The sequence below is a fragment of the Pelodiscus sinensis genome, chromosome 2 (genome assembly GCF_049634645.1).
Source record: "Pelodiscus sinensis isolate JC-2024 chromosome 2, ASM4963464v1, whole genome shotgun sequence".
Lineage (NCBI taxonomy): Eukaryota > Metazoa > Chordata > Testudines > Trionychidae > Pelodiscus > Pelodiscus sinensis.
Window position 1 is genome coordinate 29,492,258 of NC_134712.1, and position 9,469 is coordinate 29,501,726.

Below are 9,469 nucleotides of genomic sequence, written 5' to 3' on the forward strand. Positions count from 1 at the left end.
GAAGTGTAACGAGAATGTTTAAAGGTCTAGAGAACATGACCTATGAAGGAAGGCTGAAGGAATTGGGTTTGTTTAGTTTAGAAAAAAGAAGATTGAGGGGGGACATGATAGCAGTTTTCAGATATCTAAAAGGGTGTCAAAAGGAGGAGGGTGAAAACTTGTTCATCTTGGCCTCTGAGGATAGAACAAGAAGCAATGGGCTTAAAGTGCAGCAAGGGAGGTTTAGGTTGGACATTAGGAATAAGTTCCTAACTGTCAGGGTGGTCAAACACTGGAATAAATTGCCCAGGGAGGTTGTGGAATCCCCATCTCTGGAGATATTTAAGAATGTTAGATAAATGTCTATCAGGGATGGTCTAGACAGTATTTGGTCCTGCCATGAGGGCAGGAGACTGGATTTGACCTCTTGAGGTCCCTTCCAGTCCTAGTATTCTATGATTCTATGAATCCTAGGGTGGAACAGCCATGTGGTCTCTGAGCCAGACACATATGGAGAGGGAGAGAGGGCTGCCACCCTATTCAAAATTTTGATATAAACCCTGTAGGTTGTTTTCCCCAGCTATTACAACACTGTGTGGCTGTGTCTAGACTGGCCAGTTTTTCCGGAAAATCAGCCGCTTTTCCGGAAAAACTTGCTAGCTGTCTACACTGGCTGCTTGAATTTCCACAAAAGCACTGACTATCTTATGTAAGATTGTCAGTGTTCTTGCGGAAATACTATGCTGCTCCCGTTCGGGCAAAAATCCTTTTGTGGAAGTGCTTTTGTGGAAAAGCGTCCGTGCCAATCTAGACGCTCTGTTCCGAAAATGCTTTTAATGGAAAACTTTTCCATTAAAAGCATTTCCGGAAAATCATGCCAGTCTAGACACAGCCCGAGTGTGTATGTGTGTGTGTTTTCTTCTTCAGATTATTAAAGAGGTTCCTATCTAATTTTCCAACTCCATAAGGAAGTCCAGGATGCAGCCGGGACTTTCCTTCCTTATTGGCAATTTAAGCACTACCATAAATCTCCTGTAGATTAACTGGAAAATGTTGGTCAGTGTGGCTGGTATGTGGCTAGCTGCCTGGGGAGATCCCCAGACTGTTTGTGGACAGGGTTCTGAAGTGTTTGAAAGGCCTGAGATGCTGCCATTCTCCTCAGGCTCTGAAGAGTCCATGTGATACAGGCTACATATCATAACCACGCTACAAAGATTCTCTACACAAAAGTCTAGTTTGGGGCAAACTGGGGTGTCAATCTACCCTGTACTCGCCTGCTGCAAAGTGTCTGCAAAGAGAGCCTACTGATGCACAGTAACAATTCATTAATGTGCTTTGATCTAATTCTCAATAACTGTTAATGCACATCAGAGGGTCCATGTGGACAGTTAGCTCACAGCAAGCTAGTGTGGGGTTAATTTCACATTCCAGCTTGTTGTGGACTAACCTATTTGTGCATATAGGCCCTGAGAAATCATTTTGGAAAGGAGATCAGAAAGGAATATGTCTACATGCGTGTGCTATGTTGAACACTTACGTGTGCATATTTATAACTAGAAGATTTACCTGGTGTTGCTCAGGTCCTTAACTCAATTAGTTTTTATTTTTCTTCATTTAAATCATTGCTCTGGGGTAGGACTGAGGATGAGGGGTTCAGTATGCAGGGTTCCCCATTGAGAGAGGACTACTCCAGCCCTTTCTCACTGCAGCAGCTTGGCGCCTGGTGAGAAGTGCCTGTCCATAGCCACTGCAGTTTAAGGTTCATCCAAGTAGGTCCAGGTTCATCTGCCCCCATGTACCCCAGCCAGAGTGAGGAGTGCAGCAAACTGTGAACTTTCCCCTTGCTCACTGACAAAGGGGAATAGCCAGCAATGTTATGAATGGGGAGGGGAAGGGGGGCTGCAGCCCCTCTGCCTTCTCTAATGTGCAGTTGGAGGATGGAAGACGCAGGACTGGGGCAGTCCCAGATGGCAAGGGAGATATATCCCCCAGCCAGCCCCTTTCACTGCCTGATGATTCTATCTTTTTTTCTGTATGGTTCTATGCATGCCTGTATGCATGTGGGGGCATTAACCCCCCTGCAGAACTAAACTTTTACCTTGTTCTAAGTTCTGATAAGAGCAAGCTGCCTTCCAAATGTGATTGTCCTAGCTTTTACTTTTTAGGAGGAGTTCTTTTTATGTGTCCCTGTATGAATTGGGAACAGGAGGAGCTTCAGTCCCCTTTTCCTCCACAACCAAACCCTTACCTTGCTTTAAGTTATGATAAGAGGAAGCTGTATACCAAATTCTGCACTGGTGAGGCCACATCTGGAGTATTGCATCCAGTTCTGCCCATCCCACCCCCCCTTTACAGAATGTGGATGCATTGGAGAAAGTCCAGCGGAGGGCAACACAATTATTAGGGGGCTGAAGCATATGACTTACAAAGAGAGGCTGAAGGATTTGGGCTTATTTAGTTTACAGAAGAGAAAAGTGAGGAGGGATTTAATAGCAGCCTTTAATTACCTGAAAGGGGATTCCAAAGAGGATGGAGAAAGGCTGTTCTCAGTGGTGACAGGTGACAATGAGAAGCAATGGTCTCCAGTTGCAGTGGGGGAGGTCTAGGTTGGATATTAGGAAAAACCGTTTTACTAGGAGGGTGGTGAAACACTGGAATGGGTTACGTACAGAGTTGGTGGAATCTCCATCCTTAGAGGCTTTTAAGTCCCAGCTTGACAAAGCCGTGGCTGGGATGATTTAGTTGGGATTGGTCCTGCTTTGGATAGGGGGTTGGACTGGATGACCTCCTGAGGTCTCTTCCAACCTTATGATTCTATAATTCTAAATTTCGTGGTTCTAGCTCTTACTATTTAGAAGGAATTCATGAATAAACAAAGGAATGGACAAACTCACTCGCTTGTTCACAGACAAACTGACTCAAATATGTAGTGGATAGCAATAAAATGGGGAAATCTGTATGACAAACACTAGCAGATTTACTGTCTAATAACTCTTATTTAAAAGTGATTCATAATATTCTAAATACAATTTACAATATTTGTTACAACTTGGAATATTTTCTGTATGCATTAAATGTTTGTTTTGCTAAGAAAGTGTATGGCTCTCTCTCTCTTTGAAATTAATTTGGAGCTATTGATATCTATTTACCAGGGCTTCACATGTAATAACTCTGAAGTTTAACTCTGTGTAATGCTTCTAAAAAGCTCTGAAAAGATAGAACTCTGGCATGCGCTTCAGCAAACTATTAAAGAAGAAGAAGAATGTAACACTTATGCATAATATTGCCTCATTGTTCCCCTGCCCCATTATACCTGTACACCCAACACAGAAGCTCCTTTCCCTGAGAGCAGCACAGAACAGATGCAAGGAGCAAGTTTGTAAACTCCCCCTCCTAGCCATCTCCTAAGCATTAGATCCTTGTTCCAACAGCTTCCAGAGCAAACAGGAAAGTTTTAGTGGAGCCTTTCGAATTTCTGGGCAGTGCATTGTCCCCCAAAGCATTGGGGAAGAAGAAATTAGGCTGTTTTGCTCTCTGTGGCTATGTCTACACTACAGAGTTTTTCTGGCATACTGGAGGTATCCTGGAAAAACTCTGCTGCGTCCAGGGAATGTGTGCTTTTTTGGATCCTTTTCCAAAAAAGTGGGCGCTTTCTTTCAGAAGCCCTGTATTCCTTATTTTATGAGGAATGAGGGCTCTTCTGAAAGAGGACGTTTTTTCCCACTTTGGCCCCGTGTAGACAGGCCAAATTTGGAAAAGCCTCTTCCAAAAAAAGAATCGGAAAAAGGTACGCAAATTGCAGTTCTCAATTTGCGTACCTTTTTCTGAAAAAGAATTGTGGTTTAGCTATAGCCTGTCACTAAGGAAGCAAGGCATGTGCCGAGATGGTTGGAGGAGGCCCCAAACCACCTTCTTATCCCAGGCTTTTTTCCCTATAAGATTTCAGCAGACATGGAAGGTGGCAGGTCCCATGACATCTCTGATATCAATGAATCACATGTGTTGAATGGCTCCAGCCTATTCATTCTGAGCAGTTGATCCCTGCTTAGCCTGGACCCAGCAGGAAGGAGCATAATATGATAAAATCATAAAAAGTAGGGCTGGAAGGAACCTTGTGTCTTAGCCTTTCTTTTGTTGTCCCTATGTGCTTGAGCTATTCTTTGTAGTTATCCATAGCCATTTGTCCATGTTTCCATTGTCTGTAAATTTCTTTTTTATTTTTAGGTTATTAAAGAGCTCCTGATGGAATAATATTGCCCTGCTACTGTTTGTTTTATTTATCCTTCACATTGGGATAACATGCTGTTGTGCCTTTAATATTGTCCCCTAGAGAAACTGCCAGCTGTTCTGATCCAAATCCCTTGGATTTTCTTCCCCTAGCAGAAACTTAGCAACCAGCTTTCTGACTTTGTTAGCATTTGATTTTTTTGAAGTCCATTGTCCTGATTCTGCTGCTCTAACACCTTATTTTCCTTAGAATCATGAAATCTATTATTTCATGATTGCTTTTACAGAAGTTGCCTTCAACTTTCGGATTTACAACCAGTTCTTCACTGGATCCAAACATCCTAAGGAAATAGAAGCAGAACATTCAGAAGAATGCAGGTGAATATAGCAGAGACATTCAAAACCTCAAGTACAGCTCTTCTCATTAGTACACACCCCATGAAAAGAGTAGCATTTTTTGTGTTGAGAGATTGCTCACCTTTGATGAGGTGGCGATTACATAGAGCCTTCCATGCACACATTCTCAAACTACTGATGAGTACCAATATCTTCATCTTTGCTGATCTGCATTTGAAAGAAATATGTTATGAAACACAGTGCCCAAATAACTCGTTAGTTCAATTTCAGTCCTACATGGATGTTTGGAATCCTTCCTCCAGCAAGGTTTTACTGCTTTCAACACCCCACTCTGAAGACTTTCTGAGATGGAGAGGACTATCTGTCCTCTGAATTTTCATTCTAGGACTCTCCATATCAAAGAGTCAATCCTTCCTCAGAGGATTGCATTATGCCCAGTTTTTCAGGAGGGTTTTTCTTGACTGTTGCTTACTTGTTAAATAATTTGGAAGGGAAGAAGGTAGTCCTTCAGGAAATATTTAAATATCAGACTCAGAGTTTAGTGCAAATGGTCTGAGTTGAATAGCACTTAAAAACATTTATATAATTGCTACTTTTCCTATTTGGAAATATGATTCTGAATAGCTCTTCCTAAAGGGACAGTCCTAAGTTTAGGCACAATAAAAAGAACTGGCCCGTTCCCCATTGTCACAGAGATAAGGAGCCCATTGGGAAGCCTGTTTGAGATGGAGAGTTCTAGATCAAAATCTCACAGTTAAACAAAAAGTTTAAGGAAGGTCAAAATTGGAGAATATATTTTTTTGTCCTTTTACTGGCAATAAACCAAACTACGGAAACATTTGTAGATTTTTTTTTTTTTTTTTTTTTTTTTGGAAGAGAGTCTTCTCTTTTTGGTAATAAATCATTTAATTTGCCTTGGGAGACTTTTTGTTCCTGGTATGGAGTGCCAAAAAACCCTAAAGGCATAGGCAGAAGGAGATCATTCTAGACTCGAGAGGAAGCTCAAAGGAGAGAGCTTTTTCAGCGAAAGTCTTTCATCTCCTAGGAGCATCAAATCTGTCGGAACAGAATATACAAATCATCCTTGTGTAGCTCTAACAAAGGTCCTTGTTGACTGTTTTCCCTTTGTTGAAAAGGAAAAGGGGAAACTGAGCCTTAGCTTTTGTGTTCTGTAGCAATGAAAGGAAAACAGAAATGATTTCTATTATACATGTTCTGATCCAAAGGCTATAGCTGGAGTGTTGTACTGCAACCCTTCAATTATGTGAAAGAAACCTTTTGTATTTAGATACTAGATGGCTTTAGAGCAAACTAATATTACTGTGAATTCAATTTTAGGGAGTTTTTTTCAAAATGAATAGTGGTAATGTGATGATCCCCTAAGCTAACGTTAACACAGATAGATAGTGACAGAAGAGAGACACTTTTTAGGTGGGGTTGAATAGTTGTTGGGATCCAAAAAGGGAAGGAATATGGTATTTCTTTCCAGCATCTCAAGCATGAGTAAATGGCAGAAGATGTTTGAAGATATGAGAAAGTAGAAAGGATGTTGAGCTAGTGAATAAGGACCATCAGGATTTGGGAAGAGATTTTATAGTGAGGATGCTAGGAACACAGATATATATCCAGCTATAAGTGGATTCAGTGTGTGTAAAATGTGATACATTTAAAAATCAACAATTAATTAACTATAACCTGTAATCTGAGAAATATTGTACACACTGTACCAATGATTTGTATCCTGAAGTTCACTAGTGCTGAGGTGAGTGTGAAGGACTGCATAGTAACATCTTTAGTGCGTATAGGGCCCTGAAGTCCCTTAATTCCCAATTGCAAAGGGGTGAGAAGGTTTCAGCCTATATACAGAGGCTGAAGAGACTGCTTCAGAGAGCTGTCATGAGGGGAACAGTGACTGCTAAGCAGATGGATCAGACCAGACCGGTTCAAATTGTGAGAGGAAGTCCATATAAGAATTCAGTTCTACTTCATCTCCGGATAAGAGAATGAGGAACATTCCCCAACTTACTCCCAGCTGATAAAAGAGGTCAGAGAGGGGGAAGAAAGGCAGGCTGCCAGTGAGTTTTGGGAAGTCCAAGCATCTGAGCCAGCCAGCACAGCACTCCTGTAATTAGCAAGTGTACTGATAGTGAGCAACAGAGAGGAACTTGCCCAATCAGTGCAGGCCTTGACAGAACAGATAGCTGAGCTGGAAAGTACCACGCACTGCGCTAAAACTCCCAGGAATATGGAGCCTCAGGCTGTGGCAATGGACAAGTCACCATCTCACCCAGGTAAAGGTGCAAAGGACAATTCTTCTGCTACTGCTACTATGTATGTATATATAGCCCACGAAAGCTCATGATAATATAAATCCATATTTGTTCATCTCTTAGGGTGTGTCTACATATCAAAGTTATTTCGGAATAACTGCCTAAGAGAAAAGCTGCAACATGCCTATCACTTGGCTATAGCTGACACCCTCAAGAACACAGATAGTAATAAGCACTGGTATGATGCAAGGATACATCTGTAGCAGCTCCAGTCAGGGGACAGAATGCTGCTATGAAGTTTTGGTGTTGTTGTCAAGCACAAGATTGCTGCCAGATGGAAATCCACAGGGCTCGACAAATAATACAACCTACTTGCCCATGGCGAGTAGATTGTAACCCGGAAGAGCTGGGTTCGGGTGATCTGTGCATGCGCAGATCACCGGTCAGCGCAGCTGGCGAGTGGGGCTCGCTGCGGTTCGGCAAGCCCTGGAAATCCATACCTTACCTGGTGCTGGAAAAGCTAGGAGATCTGCTGGTCTACAAGATTAAATCTGAGACGGAATCAGGGAAAATAGAGAAGGTGCATAGAAACCTCCTAGTGCCTGTGGGAGAATTATTAAGCACCCCTTATAGAATGGACCATGACATGGGACCTGGGCAAAAAAAGGAATGCTTGGCCAAATCCACCACTCAACAGGACAGTAGCTAGGGTGGCCAGGTGTCCGGTATTCTATCGGACACTCTGGTATTTGCACTCTTTGTCCGGTAAAAAAAAAAATCAGAGAATACCGGACATGTGCAATGTCTGGTATTCTCTGATTTTTCGGGCTGCACACCAGACGGAATCCTGGCATGGGCGGGGGGGGGGGGGGGGCTGAAAGGCGGGGCCATGATCGATGCTAGAAGCCTGTGTTTGCGCAGAAGCCTGGCTGGGGCGAGTCCCAGCCACTCCCCCCGCCCCTACCAGGCTTCTGCACAATCACAGGCTCCCACAACTCCGAGCCTGTGAGTTCCAGCTGGGAGGCGGGGCCGCGATCGCCGCTTATCCTGTGTTCTTTCCTGGTTTTTTTTTTTTGCTCAACCAAAAAATACCGGGTGTCTGGTATTTTTTGGGAGACCGTCTGGCAACCCTAACAGTAGTCCCTGCGGGGCTAATACACCCTTATCCAGCACATCCCAGTCTAAAAACTGAGATGTATAGGACTGTCCGTCATCTGAATTTTCATTCTAGGATTCTCCACATCAAAGAGTCAACCCTCCCTCAGGCTACATCTATACTGCTGCCTTCTTCCACATAAGGTTATGCAAATGAGTACAATATTGCCACACTTCATTTGCATAATTAATTAGCAGCCATTTTTGCGCAAGAGGCTTTTGTGCAAAAAGGAGCTATGTAGACGGCTCCTTTTTGCACAAAAACCCTCTCTCGCGCAAGAGCTGTTCTTCCTGAAAAAATTAGGATGTTTGGAATCCTTCCTCCAGGCAGGTTTTACTGCTTTCAACACCCCACTCTGAAGACTTTCTGAGATGGAGAGGACTATATGTCCTCTGAATTTTCATTCTAGGACTCTCCATATCAAAGAGTCAATCCTTCCTCAGAGGATTGCATTATGCCCAGTTTTTCAGGGGGTTTATTCTTGACTTGTTAAATAATTTGGAAGGGAAAAGGGTAATCCTTCAGGAAATCTCTAAATATTAGACCTAAGTTCTAAAGCAAATGATCTGAGTTGACTAAAACTGAGACTCATTTAAATAATTGGCATTTTTCCTCTTTGGAAACTGTTATTGTGGAGAGCTCTTCCTCTAGCCACAGAAAAAAGAACTGGCTTGTCCCCCGTTGCCACAGAAATGAGGAGCCCATTGTGAAGCCTGTTTGAGATGGAGAGTTCTAGAACAAAATCTCAGAGTTAAGACAAAATTTTGCCTTTCTCCTATTATATCACAACAAGTTTAAGGAAGATCTACATTGGAGGATATCTTTTTTGTCCATTTACTGGCAGTAAACCAAACTATGATTTTCTTTTGTAAGGCTGAAGGCGTCTTCTCTTTCTGATCATAAATTATTTCATTTGCTTTGGGAAACTTTTTGTTCCTGGTATGGCATGCCAAAAAAACATAAGGGCATAGGCAGAAGAAGATCCATTCTAGACTCGAGTGGAAGCACAAAGGAGAGAGCTTTGTGAGCAAAAATCTTTCATCTCCTAGGAGCATCAAATCTGTAGGAACAGAATATACTAATCATCTTTTTGTAGCTCTAATAAAGGTCCTTGTTGACTCTTTTCCATTTGTTAAAAAAGAAAAGGGGAAATTGAGCCTTAGCTTTTGTGTTCTGTAGCAATGAAAGGAAAAGAAAATTGATTTCTATGGTATGTGTTCTGATCCAAAGGCTATAGCAGGAGTGTTCTACTTTAGCCCTTCATTTTTGTGAAATAAACCTTTTGTTTTCCAGTACAAAATAGCTTTAGAGAAGAATTGATATTACTCTAAATTCAATTCTTAGCAAATGTTTTTCAAAATGTATAGTGGTAACGTGATGACCTCTTAAGCTAAAATTAACACATATTGATCGTGACAGAACAAATACATTTTTTTGGAGGGATTGAATGGTGATTGGGATTTGAAAAGGGAAGGAATAT

At 42.1% G+C, this 9,469-nt stretch overlaps 1 long non-coding RNA gene across 1 annotated transcript; it reads right to left on the minus strand.

Annotated features, from left to right (window-relative positions):
• Window positions 1-4,268: 4,268 nt before the first annotated feature.
• Window positions 4,269-8,607, minus strand: LOC142826702 (uncharacterized). Its single transcript, XR_012900905.1, has 3 exons — window positions 8,476-8,607; window positions 4,685-4,770; window positions 4,269-4,547 (listed from the first exon to the last, which is right to left on the minus strand). It is a non-coding gene; the product is annotated as an uncharacterized LOC142826702 (long non-coding RNA).
• Between the last annotated feature and the right edge of the window lie 862 nt (window positions 8,608-9,469).